At 35.7% G+C, this 26,100-nt stretch overlaps 1 protein-coding gene across 1 annotated transcript in view; it reads left to right on the top strand.

Annotated features, from left to right (window-relative positions):
• The window catches only part of TMTC2 (transmembrane O-mannosyltransferase targeting cadherins 2), a gene marked incomplete at both ends in the record, with an annotated part of 369,620 nt that overhangs the window by 101,876 nt on the left and 241,644 nt on the right, over window positions 1–26,100 (top strand). The gene's annotated exons all lie outside the window — the stretch shown is intronic.

The following is a 26,100-nucleotide window of genomic DNA, read 5'->3' as shown; positions in this document are numbered from 1 at the left end:
CAAAGGATATAAATTTAAAAATTGAAGTGTTAATTTTCAGAAGGAGTAACTTATGACAATGAGAGATAAAGCAGTCAGGGTCTGTTGTTGAGAAATTTCAAGTGGAACTAATTTTCAGGAGCAATCCTGTATTTGGATGCACTAGAAATTGGCATTCTTCAGAATCATAAACATAAAAGAAACTTGACTTTTGATGAGGACCCTGTTTAAACACAGCAGGTTGCCCTTCCTTTGCTTTCCCTTTTTCTCTCTCTCTCTTTTTTTTTTTATAATTTTTTTTTTTATAGAGGCATGTTTATTTATTTATTTGTTTGTTTGTTTTGTTTATACATGCACTGGGTACAGTCAGAAGCACGGGAGGGTGAGAGAATTCACCAGAGCCAGAGCGGGGAGCAGAGCAGGCAGAAGGACCGAAGTACACTGCTGAGGGGAGCAGCGGGCAGGAGAGGTCTGCGCACCATGTGGGACCCTCCTCCGGTGGCCGGGGAGCAGCCAGGGATTGAACCGGTGCCGCTGAGGCTGCGGGCAGCTTCGCAACCCAGCGCTCAACTGCTGCGCCACCGGGGAGGCCCTGCTTTCCCTTTTTCTCTTTTAACCCTTGCCTTTCACTACTGTCACCAGTCACACTACATGAAATTGGTGTTTCGTTGCTGTTTATTTTTTAAAAGGATTTTTTTAAAAAAAATTATTCATACAAGAACTGGGGTACAGGTCAGAGGTGTGGGGGCTGAGAGGATTCACACAAGACAGAGTGGGGAACAGAACAGGAAGACTGGCTGAAATACACTGTTGAGGGGAACCGCGGCGAGTCAGGAGAGGTCTGCTGCACCATGTGGGTAGCTCCCTGGCCCGGGATGGAACATGTGCTGCAGTGGTTGTGGATAGCTTCATAGGTTGTGTCTTAACCCCTTGCACCACCTGGGAGGCCCTTGTTTTTTTTAAATCAGTTTACCAGTCCTTTTATTAAGGGTCTATTTTGTGCAAATTCTGAGAATGCAGATATGAATGGCATGGTTCTTATAAGGGAAACAAAGAGGGTAAATAGGTAAGAGTTCAGCCATCCTAGGCTATGAACAAACTGCTGTAAGGAGCAAGTAGAGGGGAAAGAAAAGCTAAGAGAATTGGAAGGAAGTCTTTTATTTTGTGCAGTTGAGTTAAACATTGTCAGATTGCAGCAACCTAAGTTGATAATGATAAAGGATTCCAAAAATTCTGTTTCTCTTACTATTTCTGTCAACTCTGACAGCATTTTTTTTTAATAAAAGAAGAAATGGCTCAATTAGTCAGACAAGTAGAGTAACAGTTAAAATTACTTGAGTCAAGTAGTTGAAAGTTATGACTGATTTTCCATGGCAACTATAGTTAAATTCCTCTTCAGCTTGCCCACAAAGGCCAAATAAATATGAAATGATAGTATTTGGCATTTCTTTTTACCTTATTTTCCAGGGGGGGATTTTAATAATGGAATGGGAATATCTGCCTACTATTCTTTTTTTTTTTTGTTTGTTTTGTTTTTTTTTTATAGAGGCATGTTTTTATTTATTTATTTGTTTGTTTGTTTTGTTTGTTTATACATGCACTGGGTACAGTCAGAAGCGCGGGAGGGCGAGAGAATTCACCAGAGCCAGAGCGGGAGGCAGAGCAGGCAGAAGGACCGAAGTACACTGCTGAGGGGAGCAGCGGGCGGCAGGAGAGGTCTGCGCGCCATGTGGGACCCTCCTCCGGTGGCCGGGGAGCAGCCAGGGATCGAACCGGCGCCACAGAGGCCGCGGGCAGCTTCGCAACCCAGCGCTCAACCGCTGCGCCACTGGGGAGGCCCTCTGCCTACTATTCTTAAGTACATGGATTGTGTCCATGCATAATGTACTCTTAGAAAACCTAGCTATGATTTTATGACACTTAGCATAGAACCCTGTTCAGTTCAAAACAGGCACTTAATGTGTATTTATGATGGAGAGGTAAACAGGAACTGCAATATAGACTTTTCAAATTTTCAATAATTAACAGAATGTTCAGAAATTTTCTAGGATATATGTGCCTCACTCCATATGTGTGTTTATGTGCCTTACTCCATATGTATATATGGAATAGATATATAAGGAGGTAGCTCTGTTCATTGCCAAATGATTTTTCTCTGTAAATGGATTCACCCATGGTTCCTTTAATTAGGTAGTTTACCCAGTGCTTTAAGTGTTAGTTTCCAGATCATTAACTCCTTGACAGAAGACTGAAGGGCAGGGAAGCTTACGCCAGAATGTTAGGAACAAGCCTCTAAATTGTATTGTTCGTGATGGAGCAAGAAGAATAACAACTAATATCATTTGGTTCAATGTTGATCACAGTTCCTTTTCATATTAAGTATGTGTGTCATCTCTATAAGATAAAGTGGGTAAAGTACAGTGTTTCATATGTGACATAATGACTAAATGTAGACTTAGATGAGCCAAAGGGTAATTTGTGAGGCAATGCACATTTCTGTGACTGATGTGTATGATATTCTGTAAATTTGTTCTTGGACCTTAACTAAATGATATATGGCCTCTGGATGTGTAACCAAATTGAAAGAGGGAACAGAGAGCAGCATCTTATAAGGCAAAATCTACCTTCTGTGACATAACTAACAAGTAAAAATATCTAAATTAATTTTATTTGGCATCTAAATAGACCAGTGGCATAATATTGCTACAATTGTTGATGGAATAATTCTACTAGATGTCTTTAAATTGAGAATGAGGCTGGAAAGGAATTCTCTGCATTTAAGTAAATACATGAGTGAATAAAATTATCTAATATATGAAAGGATTATTAAAAACAGAAATATCCAATCTAAGTTGTAGCTATCTAAAAGTTATCTTTCTTTTCTTAACTTGCAGTGGAGTCTAAGATACTTTAAGTCTTTATTTGAGACTGTTTAGCCAAGACTTGGATAAATTTTAATTGTATGTAGAAATTGGCATCTCCAAATTCAGTCTTTAAAAAATAGTTTGTGGCTCTTTCTCTGGGAATTAAAAAGTAATCGAAACCATTCATGTAAACTGAACTGAAATATCATTACAGTTTCAGATACCTCAGAAATTTTTAACTGAATTACCTGAAAACACCATGAACTTTTTGAAATACTGCAGAAAAAGAAGTTGATGGTAATATAATTACTGTTCATGCATCCTTTAAAAAAAAAAAAACAAAACTTCCCCAGGTTACCATTATGCTTGCTTGAAAAATTGTTGGCAATATAATTTTATTTCTATATATAAGATACTGTGTTAATTACAGTAAAATGACTTTCATTTCTACGTTTGCTTTATAATTTTAAGTTTTTTTGTGTATTTATATTTAATTTTTGACATCACCAGATAAGAAAGGAATTGTAGATGAGGAAACCAAACTGAAAGATGAAATAAATTAATCATCAAGCATTATATATGCTCTCACTCATGAATTGTTCATTTATTTATTTTTCAGGCATTTATTGATAGCCTTCTCTATACTAGGAGACACTCTATATGTAATGGAAGCAAAACATAATAGCTCTTCTAAATTCTAGTCCAGTGTTGTTTCTTGCTTCTCTTTGCTGCTGCTTAAATGCAGTTCAGAATTTCATTTGAAGTAATCTTTTCTTGTGTATTTTGTGCAGGTATTATAATGAGCATTTTCACTTTATTTTATAAGAGGGATTTTTCTTGCCTGTAACATTTTTTTCTATATAGGTTTTTTCATAATCAGCTTTTTTTTTTTAAATGTAGATTTGTGTAAGCCAAACATTTTGTCCATTACTTCATTAAATTACACTTAAATTCCATAATTTCTCCACTTGGTATTAGTTGCCATTTTCAAGTTTTCTTACTCTCTTTAAGCCATTACCAATGTTTTCCCCTTTTTTGGATGGAAAAATTAAGATATTTCAATTGGCTTTCTACCAAGTGAGAGAAAATGATGAGATTCAGAAATTATAAGTCTGACTCTGTTTAAAACTAGTAAATGAAAGCATCTCTGATAAGTTAAAGATATTATAGCTAGTCACCAGTAATATATTGGCATAGGAAGAAAATTCCAAATCCAGCTTACAGATTTTTCGTGAGTTTCTACTCAGTAACATGTATATAGATACTTTACAAGATACACAAAAAGAAAAAGACTTAGATCTTGCTTTTAATATCATTGAAAGCTGATTGAGAAGAGATTTATAACATATTACATAGCTATATTATAAAAGGAATAAAATAACTGTAACTATTGACTACATAGAAAAATGAATGCTTACATTTCCTCGGTGTATTTTGGCACAGTTAAGGGGAAAGTTGCATTATAGCTTATTTTATAAGATGAGATTTCTGTAGGGAAAATGGATCTCTTGGGCTGGTATCACAAAATGAAAAAAAAAAAAACAAACAACAACCACAGAAATAGATAAAAAATATGGTACTTAAATGTAACTAGAAATAGATTCAGAATAGTTTAGTTGCTTTTAGACTTTTGCAGAGATGCTTAATTATTCATTTATATGTCTTTATGAACCTACTCTCTGAACAGAATTAGGACTTGAAGGCAGGATCAGACTTTTGGTGCTATTAGTTGCATGTAGCTCAGTGGTTTGGGGGCTGTGTTGTCAAGATGATTTGGGATTCGTTTGAGGGGTAACTAACATACAAGTAATGATCCTTTCTTAGATATTTTCTTGGACTAGTGACTTTGAGAGAGAGCCATATATAGGTTATGTAGTATTTCCATCAGCTGTCTTTTGAATTGGTTAGAAATGCTTGTAGTATAGATTTGTATAATGTAAGTATTCTCTAAATTAGTCCCTTTCATTCCATATATTCTACCTTAATCGCTCTTGATTTTGGAAAACTTAAATGTTGAGAATTTAGAGTCCTTTTCTGAAAAAAACCTTGGAATGCTTTGGTTACACATAATGGTATTTGCTTTTGTTTTGTGTACCAAGAGAAAATGTCACTCAATCAAAATCTATATGCTTAATGAGAGATACGTCTGAACTATAATAAGTTCTCACACAATACTTTTTTTGTGAGCATAGTAAAAGTGAGTGTTTTGTTCTTCTGCTGTGGTCAAAAGACATTTATGCTGATTAGTGTCAAGTGTTAGAAGATTTTAATTTTTTTTAAAGCATAGTGGATGCTATTTTATCTTTCATGTAAAAGGCAAGGGTGCCATGGTTTTGTGACTTCCACATTACAAGTTGTTTTAGTTTCATACAACATAGAAATTAATTATAATTCGCAATAACTACTAGAAAACAAAGCAAACATCTCGTATACAAAATATTGATACCCAAATTGGGTCTATAAGATTCTTTTTTAAAGCATGAGATGTTTTATGTTTTCAAATCAGGTTTTTATGAAACAGAAGTCAGCTGTTTTTCATTCACTTTATGCAGGAAATACTGAGTTCCTACTGTATTCTTGACATTATCCTGCAGAAAAATCTGCCCTTTTAGAAATTAATTCCAAGGAATTAATGATATTTGGGTCAATTTATTTTTCAGGATGCAGGGGAAATTCCCCTTTGGGATCTTCTCCTACGTGAGAAATCAGAGTGGTACGATATGTGTTAGCAATTAAAAAAAAATCAATGTAATAGTATGTATGGTGAATTTACATGGTTGCAAATTCTGAAGCAAAATGAGGTAGGCCATGGATATATATCTTGTGTTAAAGGATCTGGGGCATCAAATTTAGAGGACGGAAAAACTTCACCTGGAAGTTACCCCCGCACCATGTACATTCTTCTAGGTCTTAAAAAGGATGCTGTGGTTGTATCTTTGATTAGGAAATAGGGCAAAAGACTGAGACTAAGAAGAGCTCTTTGCAGTCTTTAGGGCCTCTACTGCTCTTAACTTAAAATAATCTACATTCTTTATATAATGGTAACAGACTTGCCAGGGTCCACAGGACCTTGGTTTACCATAGCTCTCCTTATCAAGGCAATACTTATTTCAAGAGCCCTACTCTGGACATATTGAGAAAAGTCTGTCTGACCCTTTGGGGAGACCAACCCCACATATTTCACAAACAGTATTAATTTGTGGCACATTATTTCTTAAGCTAACATCATGCGAAAATTACAATAAATGTTACAAAGCTACAAATAGGAAAAATCACCGTAAATATGTTTAAGCAATACTTGGGGAAAAGCTTTTAAATTGTTACTTCCAAACAAAGGGCAGATCTGAAGTTTCATATATTTGTAAATAACTTTAGAAATTCAAAATGTAACTCTTTAAATGATTATGTAAGCACTTATATATGTTACTCTGAATGAAGGAACCATTTACAGTACGATAAGTAAGATTTAATATTATATCCTATTGCAGGTAAATTACTTAGTGTATTTTCTTGAGGTTTATTTGAAGTTTAAAATGCTCTGTTTCCTAAGATTTTTTAAAAAGATTTATTTATGCATACAAGAGCTGGGGTACAGGCCAGAGGTGTGTGAGTGAGAGGATTCATCAGAGACAGAGTGGGGAACGGAACAGGCAGATTGACCGAAGTACACTGCTGAGGGGAGCAGCAGGTGAGTCAGGAGTGGTCTGCTGCACCATGTGGGTAGCTCCCTGGCTGGCCTGGAATCAAACTCATGCTGCAGTGGCTATGGATAGCTTCATAGGTTGTGTCTTAACCCATGCGCCACCAGGGAGACCCTCCTTCCTAAGATATTTTAACATCTGAAATTTTAGGAGAATGTTAGTGCTCTATTCTTCTCTTGCTCAAGTAGCTAATATATCTACTAACCAATACACTATAAGTAAAATCAGTTGTTATATTTGTTTTAGATTAGATGTCACTGGTTATTTCAATTCTATCTGTGTAATAGTGATTGCATGGAGAAAATTGATTCATGAATCTTTACGTTCTTTAGGAATTAAAAAATAATCCCATTGGAGATAAGAAATTACAGTCATGGCCAAACAGGAGATCTGCATGTAGTACAACTTGTCCCTTTAATGGAAAATGTCAACAGGTTTAACTAAGAGTTTTGAATGGAAGGGATATTTACAATGACATCAAATTGATTCAAAATGTGGGTAGAACAAAAATCAAGTGGAGTTTTATTAACTTTATTGATAGTTTCTGTATCATGTGAAATAGTTATATCAGAGACAGTTAAGATAAAAATTTGAGGCCATCTTTTGTAAGTGATAAGATTGTCTCTGGGCTTATTGAAATCAATGAACAGAGTATAAATTCTTGACTTGTTTTGTCTGTCTCCTTCCCTCCATTTTTATTTTCTTTTAGTTTTCAGATTTGTGTAAAAATCATGTAATCTTGTGAAAAATATTAAAAATTAGGTATATTTTTGCAAGAAATGTGACTGATGTAAAACATATTTTTTATGATTAAAGGCAAATTTTAAGAAAGTGAAATTACTTATGACCCCCTACCCTTAGAATGACATATTTCATTTTTGACCATTATATTTATCTGGTATATACATTTAGCAGTCATACTGTGCATCCAATTTTTATCATTCTACAAATCAGAGTCACACACTTAACAGACTTAGCCTCATTGTAGTAATGTTTACTAGGATCTTTTCCCTTTAATATGTGGGAAATCAACTAAATTGTACTTAGGACAGTATATTTTTAAATTTCCTTGCCTCTCTAACAAACAATATATAGTTTCTACTTAAAAACTGTGTTTACGGAGAACTAACTATTCTGTAACCTGATATATTTCTGGGCATCTTTAATAGTTGTTCTGTTACACTGAGTCAGAATATTCTTCCCTTCACATTTTCCTTCATTAAGTCTTGTGAAGCCACACAAGTCAGCTATTCTCTTTACCAAGTGATAAATTTTCAAATATTTTTAAGGTATAGCCTGATCTTTAGTGTTATGGATTTTGTTAGTAAGCAGTAGGAAATTATGAATGGATTTCCATCATGCCTTAAAATTTTGGTCTTGTTGTAGTATTTAGGGAGGATTAGAAAGGAAACAATAGGTAATAAGGAGACAGGGAATAAACAAGGGGTTATATTAGTAATCAAATTAAGAGGTAATGAGAGCCCAGATTTATCAATTATTAGTGGAGGGGACATAAAGGACAGACACCAAAATCAGGCCATTTCCTCAACTTTCATCACAAATCAATATGATTGGAGTAACCAAGAAGTTGTCACTGAAAATGAAGATGCTGCTAACAAAAATAGTCATATGTTTTTGAGAAACTTTTTTTACAGAAGGTGAAGAGCAGTTGGCCTTTAAAAATGAGTTTGAAGTACTGCTGTGAAATCCAGATGGAAATATCTAGTAGGTGATTTGAGAATCACTGATATGAAAGAAAAGATAAAGGTGATAGATATAAACCACCATTAGTTGTGAAGGGATAGATATCAAATATAATGGATAAGAACATGAGGGAGGAGGCATTGTAGGTTCTGCTTCTAAACTTGTAGATGACCAGTGGGATTTTCTGAAAGTATTACGTGAGAGACATTAGGACTTCATATATAATTTCAACTTAAGTTCTTCATGCATGCATTTTTTGCATTTTATGGGTTCATTTCATGAGTGGGGTAAACCTCAAACACTTCATTACTAGATACTAATCCATTTATCTTTGCCAAAGTTTCTGATTTACTTTCAACTTAACCACCAGTTCCTTGTCTTATTTTCATTCCATTCATCCGTTGGCTCAAAATCTTCATCGTCATTTCTCTGCACTTTTTCCTTTTGTAATCTGTAAATTCTACTCTTCAATGTGTGTGTATTTGCAGTGTTCCTTATCTAGTTAGAATCTGTAGCCTGTAATTTGTGTATTTCATTATCAGAAAGCCTGTGTCTGCTGATTTCACTGAACTTGCTGTAAAGTATTGCAGTTTATGTGTATTGAAAAATGTGACTTGGTTTATATTAATTAGTAATGATTTCTTTGGAATTTCCTGTGTGGTCTTCAGTGTCTTAGAAGTCCATGAACTAATATGAGTCTGGCAACCAATAAAATCTGGACTAATTAATGGTAAGATTATTATATTTGAAAATATTTAAAATCATCCTCTTTACAGATTTTAGAGGAATACAAATTCCTGTAACATTTGATCTGACCTTACAGTTAACATTTGAGGGGAAAGGGTAGTTCCTCTGACATTTAGGGTCAGGAATTGAATTCTCTCTTATCCTTGAATGTTAAAGGGATTATAATAGTCAATCCCATTGTGAGAAATCTCCCCAAGTTTTATTGATGTTGGCAACTATTCTACTGAATAAAAATATATTTTTTCCTTATTCCATCCCAGGAAGAAGCAGAAATGAAAGTTTGTAGGCTAAAAATTTAATTAAGTGTACAGTTAAGGTGTGACCTAGCAAATTTAGAGAGCTGAATATGTTTTAAATTGACATGTTGAATCACTCTGAAAGATAATACTGCCCTTTCCCAGGAGAGAATAATGGCCTTCATTAACTTCCGTTATACAGGATGATTCTTCTTCAGGGTGTATTGGTTGAGGTTGGAGTGGGAATGATTTAGTCTGAGAAAGTCTTTTCCTCCTTCTACTTGCTAAGGATGGTAATAACCTATATTGCTTTCGGAATTCTCTCTCCGCCATCACCAAATTGTGCTCATTTTTGCCTTTTCTTAACTGAGCATACTATCTGATGTAGTAGGCATTATTACAGAATTGTATATAGTGTTTGAATGAACAGATTTTGTCTAAAAGGAAATACGCCCATTTAAAAATCGTTGAGAAGGCATGCAGACCTCTCCTGCTATGCTCGCTGCTCCCCTCAGCAGTCTACCTTGTCAGTCTGCCTGTTCTGCTCCCCGCTCTGGCTCTGGTGAATTCCCGTGCTTCTGACTGTACCCAGTGCTTGTATATATAAAATAAATAAATCTTTAAAAAAAAATCATTGAGTTGAATGTGCTAAGAATTCTTTCCTTACTTATTTTTGAAATGAATATTTGCTTTCTATTTAAAAAACATTAAACTTGCTATAAAATGTGATAAACCTCAGAATATTAGGAAAACATAAATTGTTTCAAATGACCAAACATAGCCATTGATAATATTTAATGTTTAATATTTATTTAAAGTTTCTTGGTGAAGACTTCATTTAAAGTGAAAGACATTCACTGGCATTGGTTTTTAAAAGGTTGCCAGAAAGGGCTTCCCCTGGTGGCGCAGCGGTTGAGCGCTGGATTGTGAAGCTGCCCACAGCCTCTGCAGTGCCGGTTCCATCCCCTGCCACCAGTGTGGGTCCCACATGGCGCGCTGACCTCTCCTGCCGTCCGCTCCTCCCCTCAGCAGTGTATTTCATCTGTCTGCCTGTTCTGTTCCCAGCTCTGGCTCTGGTGAATTCTCTCACCCTCCTGCGCTTTTGACTGTACCCAGTGCTTGTATAAATAAATAAATCTTTGAAAAAAAAAAAAAAAGGTTGCCACAAAATCTCTAAAGCATTCATGATTAGATAGTATTCTGAGAGTATTCTGGTGATAGTTTGGAGAGGTTGTGGTCTCTGAGACTTGGGATGAATTTGTAATAATGTGGAGAGTTTGTCCATATGATAGACTTCTATTATTTTCACAAGTGTATGTAAAAGGGTATTTCCATTATCTCAGAACCCCCCTGAAATCTGCTTTTTTTTTTTTTGAACAAGTTTTTTTTTAAAGATTTATTTATTTATACAAGCACTGAGGTACAGGCCAGAGGTGGGATGGTGAGAGAATTCACCTGAGACAGAGCAGGGAGCAGAACAGGCAGAAGGACCGAAATACACTGCTGAGGGGAGGCAGGCGAGACAGGAGAGGTCTGCTGCGCCATGTGGGGAATCTCCCTGGCTGGCCGGGGATCAAACCGGCGCTACAGAGGCTGTGGACAGTCTACAGTGCTGTGCTCAACTCTCTGCGCCACCAAGGAGGCCCGGAATCTGCTGCTTTTACCTCAAATAACATTTGGTTGAAATTAAGGCAAGAGAATTTTGACTCATGGTACTCTCTAAAAATGGAAAGGACAGGCTTCCTAGTAAATTTCCAATTACTGGAACTATTTAGTGGAGATTGGAAAAATCAGACAGATTGAAATCTTTTTTTTTTTTTTTAAAGATTTGTTTATTTATTTATACAAGCACTGGGTACAGTCAGAAGCGCAGGAGGGTGAGAGTATCCACCAGAGCCAGAGCGGGGAGCAGAGCAGGCCGACAGACGAGGTACACTGCTGAGGGGAGCAGCGGGCAGCAGGAGAGGTCTGCGCGCCATGTGGGACCCTCGCCGGTGGTCGGGGATCGAACCTGGCGCAGTAGAGGCTGCGGGCAGCTTCACAGCCCAGCGTTCAACCGCTGCGCCACCTGGGAGGCCTGAGATTGAAATCTTCTCTTGGAAGAAAGAAGGGATAAGATTTCTCTAGACAGATGAAATATTTATTTTGCTTATTCAATTCCATACTCTAGAAATAAGTTTATACTGAATTGTTGAAATAGATTCAGCATAGTACATGAACATAGGAACAAAAGTCAAAAGAAAAGAATTTTTTCCTTCTATAAAAGCTTATTTTGTATATTTTACCTGATATCAAGGAAGTTTTCTACCTACTTTGAAACCGTTTTGTGTTTATTTTATTGTTACATAATGTTCTTTCAGGAATTGAGTCTGTAAGTCTGTATGATACTGTTTGACCTATATCACATAGTAATTTTTGAATGTGAGTCTCTGTAAGTGAAATGACAAAAGGCCATTTGTGCTGTTAAAATCTATTGCCCTTGGCAAAGGAAAAAAGACTCTGTGTCAGTGTTTGCTACTGTTGACTTGTTTGAATCAAATTTTTTCACTGTTATTCATTAGGTCATTTGTGTTTTTAGTCATTAAACTTTGTCTCATTCCTCAGTGAGAGTGAGTGCAATGAGGCCATAAAAGAAGAAACTAGCACTAAAGTTGCTTTGTAACATGAACTGACTTACTTACAAGAGTCTGCCTTCATGAGATGACCCTGATAACTGTTATCTTTTTAAACCCTGGATCATTTGCCTTTTGTCTCTCTGCAATAAAAAAGATAGAAATTAGAGTCTAAAACTTTTCATTATCACAAAGGTCAACCTGCCCATCCAAGACACACTGGTGTGTGCTGCCAAATTTGGGCTTGCCAGTGAGAAAATGCAAAGAAGGGCAACTGTTCTAGAGTTTCAAAAGATAACAGTCCTCACTGTTATCTAATCAACCCAGCTTCATTTGGAAATAGGGAAGTCTACAATAAGAAGTAAGCAAAGTGCCCTTTTCTTCTCTTCACTCAAGCTTGCTGATGTATGCCTGTCATTCCTAAATCTGTAGGTTGACCTTTATGATAATGGAAAAATCACAGGCATCTAATTTCTATCTGCTCTATCTTTGCTAGCATTTTCTTTTTTATATCAGGCAGCATATTTTACTTACATTTACACCTTCAAGAAGGAAATGAGCCAGAACTATGATTTTAAGATGGGAGTAAAATTGCTGTTTTTTCCCCAGGTCCTATTTTTCAGTGCTTCTGTCTCATCTTTTCTTCATGAAAATATCTTAGCATTTTTCAGATATGGTGTATTAACTCTTAGACTTCCAAGACATGTGTTTTATTTTTTACTTTATTCTAGTAATTGCCATAGAATTGCTGATGGGCTGTTTTTTACATTTTCAGTTAATCAATGGGAAAAGAAGAATTTTAAATACTTCTAGATAATGTATATTATACAAATATATTTTTTGTTCTTGTTCTTGGTAAGGTAGTCTCAATATAAGTTTTGCATAGTAAGTCTTTGCAAAATTAAAAGTATTCTTATTTGTGGAAGGACCAAAAAAATGTTAAGTGTCTTAATTTTAATGCTTCCATCCTTCTCAAACATTTAGCAGAATTTTACCTCATACTTCCCATGCATTTGGCCACATTCTGTAGCCCAATATAGAGGTTAATGACCAGATTCTCTAGGTCATTCATAGCAATAAGTATGGGTATAGGTGAAGTAATTGTGTTTCATGAATTAATTGTCAAAAGAAGCCCTCCTCTGGTTTGATTGTAAATATTTTGAGTCAGTGAATCTCTGTAATACCAAGTAAGACAGTACCATTAATAGTCGTTTAATGAATACTTTGTGATGTTAAAGAGTTTTCTAGCATTTTCCACCATTATTTATTTATTCTTCCATATTTCATCTATTAGAATTTTATGGTGACTTGGGGCATGCCTGCAAAGAGATCTGCTATAAACTTCATGGATTGTAAGCTAATTTAAGATGAAAATATTAAGTGGGTAATTTGATAGCTGACTACAACTATCTCAAATTGGATAAGTTTTCTTACCACTATCATGCATTTATATTATTTCTAATTGTGCTATGCAGACATAAATATATTGATTAAATTCACACTAGACACAAAGTTAAGATGTAATTTTTCTAAATACTTAAGAATATCCTGATGGGGGCCTCCCTGGTGGCACAGGGGTTAAAGTCACCACTATCAAGCTATTGGCAGCCACTGCAGCACAATTTTGATCCCTGGCTGGCCAGAGAGCAATGCAGCAGACCTCTCCTGACTTACCTGCTGCTCCCCTCAGCAGTGTATTTCAGTAGCTCTGCCTTTTCTGCTCCCCACTCTCTCTGGTGAATCCATTCATCCCCCCAACACCTCTGGCCTATACCCCAGTTCTTGTATGCATAAATAAATAAATCTTTAAAAAAAGTATATCCTGATGGACATTGTGTAGTGTTTCAGTTAGTTTTCAAAATTATTGTTATTTTCATCCTAGAGGTAAAGAAAATGCTAGAGTTGGCAGCATCTATAATATTGCTTAGCAATGGTTATCGAGCCCTTGTCTGAATGCTTCATTTGAAAGGAAGTCTGTTACTTAGGACACAATTTCTTCCGTTCTTGAACCACTCTAATTATTAAAATATTCTTATTTCAATTGGAAGTTAATTTTCTTCCTCATTACTTTGAATGTTAATTTCTCTTGTAATATGGTGACTCTTTCATCAGACTTAATGGCTCTCAATTTTTGATCACTTAGATAAGATGGTACCAGATCCTTTATTCTCCTTGTCACTTTCTAGATAATCTGTAGCTCTTTGTGCTTCCTTTTGAAGTAGGGTATTTAGATCTAAATATGTTGATGATCTTGTATTACTTCGTATCACACAATATATTTTTATCAATTCACCTTATGTTTGTATTAATTTTTAAAGAACTAATTAGTTCTTAATAAACTTATGAATAATAAAACACTCGTGTTTTCTGTAATTAAATCAGAGCTTTCTCATTCTTCACTGGTTCAATTTATTTGTACACCTGGTTTCTGGTTTCTAGATTTTTCTATTCGGGTATATTAAATATCATCTTGTGTGCTATAGTCCTCTTCACTAGTCTATTAAAAACATTTTAAATCCTGACACAGCCAACATGAGTGAGAGCATCTCCTTAAATTTTATACCTTAGGCACCTCCCCCTAGCTCGGACCTGCCTTTCCTCCTTCCTTCACCACTTTTTTTCCTGGAATAAAGAGATTTATGACTCCAGGTTGTGAAAATATTGTTTAATTAAATCAACTATGGTAATACTGACAATTGATAGTAACTCTCTTTTAAATGTATTCTTCTACTCCTCATAAAGGTGCTAGGAAGAAAGTTTTACCCTCATTTTACAGGTGAGGGAAATGAGACATAAAGATTAAGTAACTTCATTTGTATATTCACCTATTCTGCAATATATTCATTCAGCATTTCCTCTCCACCTGTTCTGTGGTAAGACAGATGTAGACTGCCTTGTATCTCTCTCAAGCTGCTGTAAAATTTTCATCAAAAGTACTCTAATACAATGGGATATTATTCAGTGTTAAAAAGAAATGAACTATGAAGCCATGAAAAGATATGGAGAAGCCTTAAATGCATATTACAGGTGAAAAAATCCAATCTGAAAAGGCTACATATTGCTTGATTCCAATAATATGACACTACAAAAGGCAAAATTATGGAGACAGTAAAAAGAGAAGTAGTTGCAGTAGGGTTAGAGGGAGAAAGAGAACAATAGCAGAGCACAGTGAATTTTTAGGGCAATAAAACTAGTTTTGATACCATAATGGTAAATAATTCATTTTACCTTTATCAAAACATATACAGGACCTCCCTGGTGGCGCAGTGGTTGAGCACTGGGCTGCGAAGCTGCCCGCAGCCTCTGCAGCGCCAGTTTGATCCCTGGCCGCCTGGCAAGGGTCCCACATGGCACGCAGGTCTCTCCTGCCACCCGCTGCTCCCCTCAGCAGTGTACTTTGTCAATCTGCCTGCTCTGCTCTCCCCTCTGCCTCTGGTGAATTGTCTTACCCTCCCGCACTTCTGACTGTACCCAGTGCTTGTATAAGTAAATAAATAAATCTTAAAAAAATATATAATGTGCAGTACCAAAAGTGGTTCTATAAACAATGAACTTTGGGTAATAATGATGTGTTAATATAGGTTTACTGATTGTACCACTCTTCTGGTATGAAATTTGTTGGGCAAAGTGTGTTGGGGGGGCCAGTGGGCATATGGAAACTGTACTGCTGATTAATTTTGCTGTGAATCTGAAATTGCTTAAAAAATACATTATGTTGAAAAAAGAGTGTTTATATAGCCTTTATTTCTTGCTTTTTTTGGAGGGAGGATTTACAAAGACCACACCCTTCATGAGCTATCAATTGAAACTCAAAGATCCCATTAAGATAAATTATTTACCAGCCTATGAGACCAAGTGTTCTGGGTGATGTAGCAAATTTGATATTCATGGAGCCCTTTCAAGTTCCCAGTAGCAAATGGAGAATATTGACAATGTTACTGAAAACAGGAGACACTTTCTAAAGTCATTTTATAAAAATACGTGTGACTATTCTACTGTGATATAGTTATTTTGTCCCTAGTACAGTTGACTGGACATGTTGTGGTATGTAGTTTCCTCCACTTTTCCATGCTGCAGTTTAGCCATGACCAGACAAATCATCCTCATAATCCTTATGAGCCCGAGATTAATTCACAGTCTTCAGGCAGATATGAGAGAAAATAGTAGAAAATGACAAAAAAGAAAATGGACAGAGGAGGCATCAAAAAAGGCTTTTTGAACTGATGTTTAAAGAAAACCTAGGAAATTCTGAGCATTTTTAACTTTTGCCTTGGTATTCTTTTTATGGAACTGAATTAACCTGTGGTAGTTCCTCTTCTGTCACAGTGTTGTTTCCGGGAAATGACATTTTCCACAAATTCTCTTGTCAATGTAATAGAAGAATTTTATTTCTGAGATATTTCATTTACTAAATTGATAGGATACCATCCTAAAATGTATTCCATAGTCACCTTCATAATTTAAGTAAGTAGTCAGCCCTTCATGTCTGAAGTTACCCCACCCTGAGATTCAACCAACTAGAGTATTGATATACTATGTAGTTAGGCCTATGATGGTTGTGTTTGTTCACATGTAGAGACTTTTTTTCTTGTTGCCTTTCCCTAAACAATAAGTAGAGCATCTGCTTGCATAGCATTACATCATATCAAGTACTGTGAGAAATCTAGAGATACTTAAAAGAATATGGGAGGATGCGCATAGGCTAAATGCAAATACTCCATATATAAGTACATAAAGGAGACTTGAGTGTCTGCAAATTTGGGTATAAGCAGGGTTTTCCAGAACCAATGCCTCAGGCATCCTGGATAAGGCATGGCTGTATTGGATTTATCCTTTCACATTACTAAGTATCATCATTATGATCATTGAATAATGTTTTTGTTGGGATATGTAGACATATTCAGGACCTTGTTATAGAAATCTTTTTACACAAAATGGCCCCAGTTTGTTGGTCTTATTTAAGTATTAAAAAAAACTCTAATATTTTTTCTTTCATAATTATACTTCAAGGAGGTACATCTTGCCCTTTATGTAAGGACTATACTAGACTTTTCACAGTTCCTGATTTGTTAAACCCTACTTACTATGCAATGAAAAATAAAAATATTTAGCTTGTTAGTATTTCTAAGTGTGAATAGACAATTATTAGCATAGAACCTCAAAGAGAGATAGCTAAAAATCTGCGGTTGGAGAATATATAATTATTTGAGGATTTGGATCTCTTGATAGTTCTAATAATTTAGTTCAGGATTGAATTATAATTATTTAATTAGATCAGGATTGTTTTATAACTCACCTATCAAATTAAAAATGTTTAGTACATAGCAGGCATTCGATAAAAATGTGTTGAATTCATAGACATGAAATATTAATTATTTGGGTGAAAAGGAACATCACACCTATCAGTGTATGCAGAAAAGCAGCAATGCCAGCATTTTATCTAAGGAAGTGATATAGAATGAATTATAAAGAAATGAATAGAAATTCCATGCTTGTAAAAAATCAGTAAAACTAAATGAACTTGGAAATTATTATTACAAAGCTGTTGAAAATGAGTACCACAGATGCTGTGATATATGATCACTGAAATTTGTATTTGAAATTTGACCTTTCTAATTAAGTAAGGGGGGTAATTATAAATGAGATTATTTTCAGGGAAATAATTTATTAAAATATATCTATAAGCAGTTTTGAAATTACTATATATTACTTTATAATTTAGTTCTTCCTTTAAGGGGTTGGATACTAAGAGGCACTTTCTTAAGTTGAATCAGTTCATCACTGAAGTAATTTTATTTGAAGCTTTTTAAAAATCTATTAATAGCACTGGAAACAGAAGGTATTTAAAATGGAACAAAAACAGTTGGAAATATGTGGTGTCACGTCCTTTTTTCTGATTTTCCTGTTGAACCTGAATGGAAAGGGCAGGCAGGATTCCTGCCAGCCAGGAATTCAAATTCAGCCAAATTCAGCTAGCCAGGACTCCAGAGTGAATCATCAAGGACTCAAGAGACATGGGGGTAACAGTGCTGGGGTGTTTTCAGTAGAATTTTTTGCTCTTCTACAGAGTGTTCTCAGTTCTTTACCAGTAGTGTCTTCTGTCACTGGTTCTTCCTCTTCTGCTTTTCAGGCATTTTATAGATAATTGGTTCCCTTTCTAATCCTTTTTCTTCCAAATAGCCTATCTCCCTAGCTTTCTAAAGTGAAAAACACACAAACAAAAAAACAAAAAACCTATCATACTTTTAAGAGTGAACAACATACACATGAACTCTCCTAAATGTGTTTTTACACATATGTGTAAACCTAATTATTTAAATAATTAAATGGGATTCTCTGCAAAAGACTTAACCCTAAGAAATAGAAATTTTCCCATAATAAGAACCTTTTTTTTAATCCTGTTTCTGTAAGGGTTTGTGTTTTTATTAATCTAGCTTCCCAATTTGTTTACTTGCTAATAGAAAATAAAACCATACACTGTATTGCTGGAGATTAACCATGTTTCTTCAGTGGTAGACTGTGAAGGATACACAGATAATAACTAATTAAAAATTTTACCACAGCTTCAAAAATCTTCAGAGTGATGGTTGAAGTAAGTTGCAAGGAAATGGCAGGTGATCTTGGATTTGGATTATACACATCAAGTTGCTCTCCAAACTTCACTTTAAAAAAAAAAAAGATATTTAAGTAAATCTACCTGAAGTATAATTTGAATGTCTTTTCATCTGGTGAAGGAGGTTGGGTACTGAGCACATATTTGTGGTTCTGGCTTTGATGACAGCACTGTGCACCCTGTACTCATTCTGGTGTGTCCTTCCTGCTTGTGAAGATTTTAGATTAAAAGGGTGATTGTGAGAGAAAATATGAGGGCGCACACAGCGTGCTTTCTATTTTTATACGTTAGATTCCGGCTATTGCCGCTCCAAGAACTGCCTTTACTAATACGCAGACTGCTGGTTTTTAAATTTGTGCTACCTTTTCATCTTTTTTACTACACACCTCTGAATATTTTTCTTGTTTCTTACTAAGTTTTAGAGTCCAGAGTGTAATTTTAATGATCTGCTGAAAAAAGATATTTTTAATTTCGCATTCCATTTCAAATCATTTACTCACATAAAAGGACTTGCAGAGATGGAGAGCCTCAATTATGTTCATATGTAATTATGCAGCAACATTTGCTTCAAATCATTGCACATCTTTGGTGGGAGTAGAAAGTATTTCTTAATTACTGGATGGACTGATTTTTTCCTCTGGTTGAATGTATGGGGCTTCCTGATGAGCTATTTGAAATTCTCTGTGACATGGCCATGAACATGCGCTTTTGCTTACTAAGAATTGGAATATCTCATTGATGGCCAAACCTGTGTGCAGATTTCAAGCATGATGCCTACAGACTTATTCATATTAGTGAAGTAATATGGTCTGCAGCTCAGTCTCCTTTTCTCTGAAAATTTACTTATTAAATGAACATATTTAATCTTAAATTTTCTGTATTCATTTTAGTGCCAGCGAAGATTTTAGGGAGCTCAATTCCTTTATTGTTGCAAAGATTGGAGTGTAATGATATTAAATAATTTGCATAAAGTAATTTTTAAAATTGCTGACATTATGACTTGAATCCAACACTATAATTTTTTATATGTTGAAATTATAATATAGCTAGGTCTAATAATATAAATAAATGGTCATAAGGAACATTAAGAGTGAGATATAAAACCTCAAAGACATTGAAAATTAGCTAACCATGATATCTTATTAAGTTACATAGCAAACTGGTTTTGTTTTGTGTGTAGTTAAAAACCTTAAAGGTACAGTACCTACTTTTCTCTCTCATGTATGCAGGGGGACAAAAGGAAGGTAAGTTACATTTACTAGATCTACTGCCTTGTCAGTAGTTGAGAAATTAAGCTCAAAGAAGTTAAGAAAATGACATAAGTAATTGTCCAAGCTTGGACAGGACTCATGTTTGATGTCATTCAAAATTTTTATTGTATTTGCATCAAATGATCCTGCCTTTTAATATAAAAGGGAACATCTCTGCACAACCCATGCTAATTTTATCCCTTGACACTAAGGAGAATAGATCAGAGATGCAGAGTTTTATGAGAAATTAAAAAAGCTTATCATACATAGGGCAGAGCCGGCTGGTGACTGTGTGTAAGGATGGACATCCTAAAGGCTTTCATATTGTAGGGTCTTGGTGTACGTTAGTGAGAATTATTCTTCGTAAAATAAGGGAAATATTTAAGCATTATGAGTGATAGAATTGGTTGGGTTGTTGGAGGAAAAAAGAAACATCATATAGGGGTTCTGTCCTCAAAGTGTGTGCAATTTAATTAGGGTATACTATCAGCACCCATAAAATCCTTGGACCATATGCATAGTATCCAAACTATTCAAAAGACAGAAATTCACAAAGTTGTCATTTTCAGGGCCAATAAAAGGATTTTTGTACTACTTAATATAATTATGAAAATATTATCATTTATTGATATGCAGTACTTTTCTCAATAATCTTTAGAATAACAAAAATGGGGAAAGTAAACATTGTTAAAGAACCAAATTATAGCAACATGAGAACTTTGATTAATAAAGTATTAAATGCACAAACCAAAGTTTGTGTCATTTTTCACATTGATGTTTCCATACATAGTGTCAGTGCTGTCAGTAGCGGTGAGACTGAAACTTTATTTACTGACTAGGTTATGATTTTTATCAACCTCCTTAAGTTTGTTTTGTTTACAATTGAGGAACCAGTGGCATAATTGATTCAGGAAGTTTTTCAGGGTCAGAATAGAACCTAATCCTAGTGCTTGAGTTGTTTTCATGGTAATATTGTAAAAACAGATTGCTAGAATTTGAAGGAAACTCAAAATCAGTTGGTCTGATCTCCCATCATAGATGAAAAAAGGCCTTTTCATACACAGCTTGTGAGGAGCCAATCAGGGGTTATCTACTAAGGTGTTGTCTGTGTAAATTTTGATTTTAGAGTGGTTTTTGTTTTCATTTAAAGAGAATTTATGCCATCCAGGTTTTAGGTTTTTGTGTGTGTGAATGTTAAAAAAATATTTTACAAGTGAAGAGATCATTGACTTTAGAAAAGAGGCATCAAAGCAATCCTACCTTGATGACAGATTAATACTAATAACCATGCCATTAGCTTATTTGGCATTTGTCACCCCTAATTGATCCATATAATTTTAAAAGAAAGTTATGCATATTCAATTTAGTGCTATTTATAATAATAATTATTATTATTTGTTCAACTTCTAAAATTTTAAGATTATATGAGCTCATATTTGTAAAGTTCTTAGAACAGTGCCAAGGGATATAAAAGTCTTCATGAAGTAAATAAGTAAATAAACAGTAAGTCTATAATCTATGGTGATACATAATCTATGCTGTCTAGTTCTTTAGGAAGAGGAGATAGGCAGACCAGATTTAAATTACAATATTCTGAATTGCCAAATTGAAAAATGTCATTTATAAATATTTAATAGTCCATCTTTTTAAAATGTAGTTTACCTTTTATTCTGCTACATTTTACTTGATTATTTTTTAAAGGATTTAATATATTATTCCTCTCATGAAAAATCTGCACAATCACCACTGTGTGTCACAAAAGAATTTTTACTCCTTCCTTTTGCCAGCACCAACATTGCTTTTTGCCCTTTCCCTCACTTTCTCATTCTGTTCTTGCTTGATTTTGCTATTTTCCTGAGGTCTTTTTCTTCTTATAAGGCCATGTCTTACAAACTTATATTTGTGTTCATTTTTCTTTGCATAATCCAAGGAATTGTAATTCATGTCAAATTCACTTGCTAACTCCAAAGGGTTCTGAATCCAAATACAGAGATGACATAGGGGTGGTGTCTTGTACATTTTTGCTAGCTTTCCCTGAATTTTATTCTCAGGTCATGTTGCCTGCCCAGGGGGAATGATGACAATGACCATTTGTTTCCACTGGAGCAGTAAGTCGGTAATGACTTTCCTGGTGAATCATTCCAGTGTTGTTCATAACATTGATGAATTTTCAGGCATCCAGGAAGGGAAAAAAATACTAATTTAGTTTAATTCAACTTCTGTTCCATAGACTGTATACATAACACAGAATAATTGTAGAGCTGTGACAAAGTTTCGAAGAGTCATTTAATTTGACCGGAATGGTTGCCATAGTGTTATATCATATTTCTGAGGAAGGAAAGACAAAAATGCAATCCACAGGGCCTCCCTGGTGGCACAAGGCATTAAGATGGAACCTATGATGCTTCTGCAGCCTCTGTAGCATGAGTTTGATCCCGCCGCCAACCAGGGAGCAACCCACTTGGCGCCGCAGACCTCTCCTGACTCCTACGCTGCTCCCCTCAGCAGTGTACTTCGGTCAATCTGCCTGTTCTGTTCCCTACTCTGTCTCTAGTGAATCCTTTCACCCTACACACCTCTGGCCTGCACCCTAGCTCTTGTATGCATAAATAAATAAATCTAAAAAAAAAAAAAGAATGCAATCTGCAGTGTTTGTATTCACCCAGGTGCCAGGCCTGCATTTGGATTGCCAGTTGCTTCCTATTGAGTATTTGGTCTTATTTGAGATTTTTCATTCAGCCAGCATTTATAGAGTATCTACTGTATATCAAACCCTATGAGAATTTACCTTGCAAACCTTTTATGGTTTTGAAAAGCTATTTGAGCACCTAAAAAGTTTCGGGCACTTTCTAGTATCTAGGAGTGTAATGAGAAGAAAGACTTGGTCCCTACCCTTATTGCCTTTGTAGTTTAGTGCAGAAGACATTCCTTAAGCAAATAATTGTCACTGTGATGGGTATAATAAAGGTAATACGTGGAGACCTCATCTACTCAGAAGTGTTAACAGGGTTTCTGAAGTCAACTTTGAATATTGAGAGGGAGTTAGCAAGGTAAATGTAGATATGGTTGAGATGGGAGGAGAAAAGCATGAGAGGCTCTTTACAAAGACACCAGGAGCATTAAGAGCTCCATAAGAGAAAGGATAAATGTCTGATGTGGCTGAAGGATTGGCATTAAAGGAATGTTGTTCTCAGACATAAATGTTAAAGGTGAGCAGAGGCCATATAATTCTGAACTATGTAGACAATACTAAAGGCTTTCTTTTTGTCCCGAGTACAATGGAATGTCTTTAGAAATATTTTAAAGAATGAAATTACAGATGAGGTTTGCTGATTCACTGCAAAAGCAACCTCACAGCTTTTTTTCTACCTTCTCTAGGGGAAATTGCTTTGGTTTCTAAATGTTGACTACAAGAATGCAAGGTTTGAAACAACATTTTCACAAACTAAGCTGCATTGTCTCAGATGGAAATCTTTTGTGTTTTTGTAATTATACTTTTGTGTCTTTGCCCAGCACAGTGGCTTTAAAGTGTTTATTGATCTAGTCTTTCTTTAACCCAATATAAATGTCTCTCCAGTGTAGGTGAACTAGCTGTTTAGGGCTCCATGGATGCACATTATATCTTGCCCTTTAGTGTTGAGAAAAGTTTATTGGTGCTCCTTACCCTAGCTTGTAAATAGCTGGGGGTGATGGTAGTAGAACATTGGAAAGAAGTTGTGCTTTACTAAAGAACAGCATGTCCTGGTAGCCTTTTTTTTGTTTGTTTGTTTGTTTTCTTACCATACCCCAGTAGTCTGCCAGGAGATACTGTATCTCTTCAAGTTATATTTTTTTTCCTAATTAGTACATAATTGAAAGTACATAATAGCTTTTAGTTTTATGTGTTTTTTATATTTTTTAAAAAAAAAATTAAAGATTTATTTATTTATTTATACAAGCACTGGGTACAGTCAGATGCGCAGGAGGGTGAGAGAATTCACCAGAGTCAGAGCAGGGAGCAGAACAGGCCGACTGACGAAATACACTGCTTAGGGGAGCAGCAGACGTCAGGAGAGGTCTGCGCACCATGTGGGGCCCTCACCCAGTGGCTGGGGATCGAACCATCGCTGAAGAGGCTATGGTCAGCTTCGCAACCCAGTGCTCAGCCGCTGCGCCACCAGGGAGGCCGATTTATTTCAAATCATTATTTTTAAAGACTTATTTATGCATACAGGCCAGAGGTGCAGGGAGTGAGAGGATTCACCAGAGACAGAGTGAAAAACAGAACAGGCTGATTGACTGAAATACACTGCAGAGGGGAGCAGCAGGCCAGACAGGAGAGGTCTGCTGCGCCATATGTGTCACCTTCCTGGCCAGGGATCAAACTCCTGCTGCAGTGGCTGCAGATAACTTCATACATAGTGCTGTGTTTTAACCCCTTGTGCCACCAGGGAGGCCCCTAGTTTTATGTGTTAATACATACATGTCAAGCACAAAATTGGAAAAAATATAAATGTCTATCAATACCCCTAATGATAGACTCTTCACTCTTTGGAAACCTAACCTGTTGGATAAAAATGCAACTTGCGGAATGAGACTTATCTTATATTTCAGTCAGCTATAAATATACACAACATAATATTTACATAGAAAAAGATTTAACAAAAATATAAAAACATAGGGTGAGGAATTATATCAACTTCAACATGGTGGTAACTTTTGAAAAGAGTAGGTGAGGGATAGGGTAGAAATTGTTAAAAGCAGAGTTTATTTATAATTTTTAGTTTTAAAAGAAAAGCATAGTAATAAATACCAGAAATGTGGAATATTTGTTAGTTTTGAATGGTGGGTGATAAAGATGAAATATCAAATAATTAAATAGACACATGTATAGAAAGGGATATTCTCAGTTGCTTTGGCTTTTCGGGCAAATGACTATTGATTAAAAATGACTTAAACTATAAGGTTATTTATTTTTTATTTAATAAGAAGACTGGAGTGGTTGGTCTCAGAGTTGGTTTTGTGATTTAGTCATGATACCAAGGGCTCATGTTCTGTCCATCCTCATGTGTCAGCATATATCAGCGTCCTCAAATGTCTCAAATTTCTAAGGTTCTATAGGTTGCTTTCTCATATGAAGACACTGGAATGAGAAGAGGAAGGCATGAGGAGTACTATTTTCTCTGATCAAAGAGAAAATATTTCCTAGAAGTCTGCTTCGTCTCATTGATCAGAACCTGGGTTAAGTCTACCCATAGTACAAGACCTGACAGACTTTAAGAGCTTAATAAATTTGTTGAATAATGTATCTGTAGCAGAGGGGAGCAGGATTGTCAAAATTATTCTGTGAGCCTTGGGTTTGTGTGTGAATTTTATCTTTGGGCCAAAATCTTTAATAATGCTTTACTTGTACTGAAATGCTTAGCATAGAAATGTCCACATTTTTAAAAAATGAAACAAAAGGTTGCTCAGGGATCATTGGTCTCAATCTCTTAATTTTTCCCAGATGAGGAGTAGATGTTCAAGCAGTTGTGGCATTGCTGTCACTGGAACTCTGAGCCCTGGATTTCTGCATCAAGGACTCTGAAAGGTAGTCAGCACTGAGTCCTTTAGGAGATAGTAAGAACTTTTAGTGAGACTTGTTGAGAAAAGTTTTTCTTTTTTTTTTTAAAGATTTATATATATGCATGCAAAAACTGGGGTATAGGCCAGAGGTGTGAGGCGAGGTGTTGAGAGGATTCACCAGAGACAGAGTGGGGAGCAGAACAGGCAGACTGACTGAAATGCCCTGCTGAGGGGAGCAGTGGGCGAGACAGGAGAGGTCTACTGTGCCATGTGGGTCAGCAACTTGCCTGGGGAACGAACTCATGTTACAGAGGCTGTGGATAGCTTCACAGTGCTGTGCTTAACCTCTTGCACCACCAGGGAGGCCCAAGAAAAGTTTTTGAGACAAGTAAAAGTCCTCTGCTTCCTTAGTATTATGTCTTTAGTTGACTATAATTGGACTCATTGCTCATTGTTGTCTTGATAATAGATAGGGAATGTATTATGTAAATATTTTATCTGTGAAATATGCTATCAATACCATTTTTGAAGTGACCCTTAAGATCTGGGTGAACTGCCCTGGACAGCCAGGTTAATAACCACTTCTTTCCATCTTTGATTTTTCTTTCCCTTGCTGATCATCTAGTTGAATCTATTTGGCTGTGAAGTTAAAAAGAGTTCTAAAATAGAGCTTTGCAAGCCCATTTTAATTGTATAACAAAATGTCTTGGTAAACTTGCTTCATCATTTCCCTTTTCTTACCATGGCTAGACTTTATGTACATTTTATTTGAGATAGTTACTGTTTTTAATTGTGTGCAAATTTTTTAAAAGTGGAAATTGTACACATTTTCAAGTTGAATAGATAAACT

Source organism: Talpa europaea, assembly GCF_964194135.1.
Source record: "Talpa europaea genome assembly, chromosome: 15".
Lineage (NCBI taxonomy): Eukaryota > Metazoa > Chordata > Mammalia > Eulipotyphla > Talpidae > Talpa > Talpa europaea.
The sequence above is the reverse complement of the archived record's forward strand: the minus strand, read 5'-3'. Positions and strand labels throughout refer to the sequence as shown.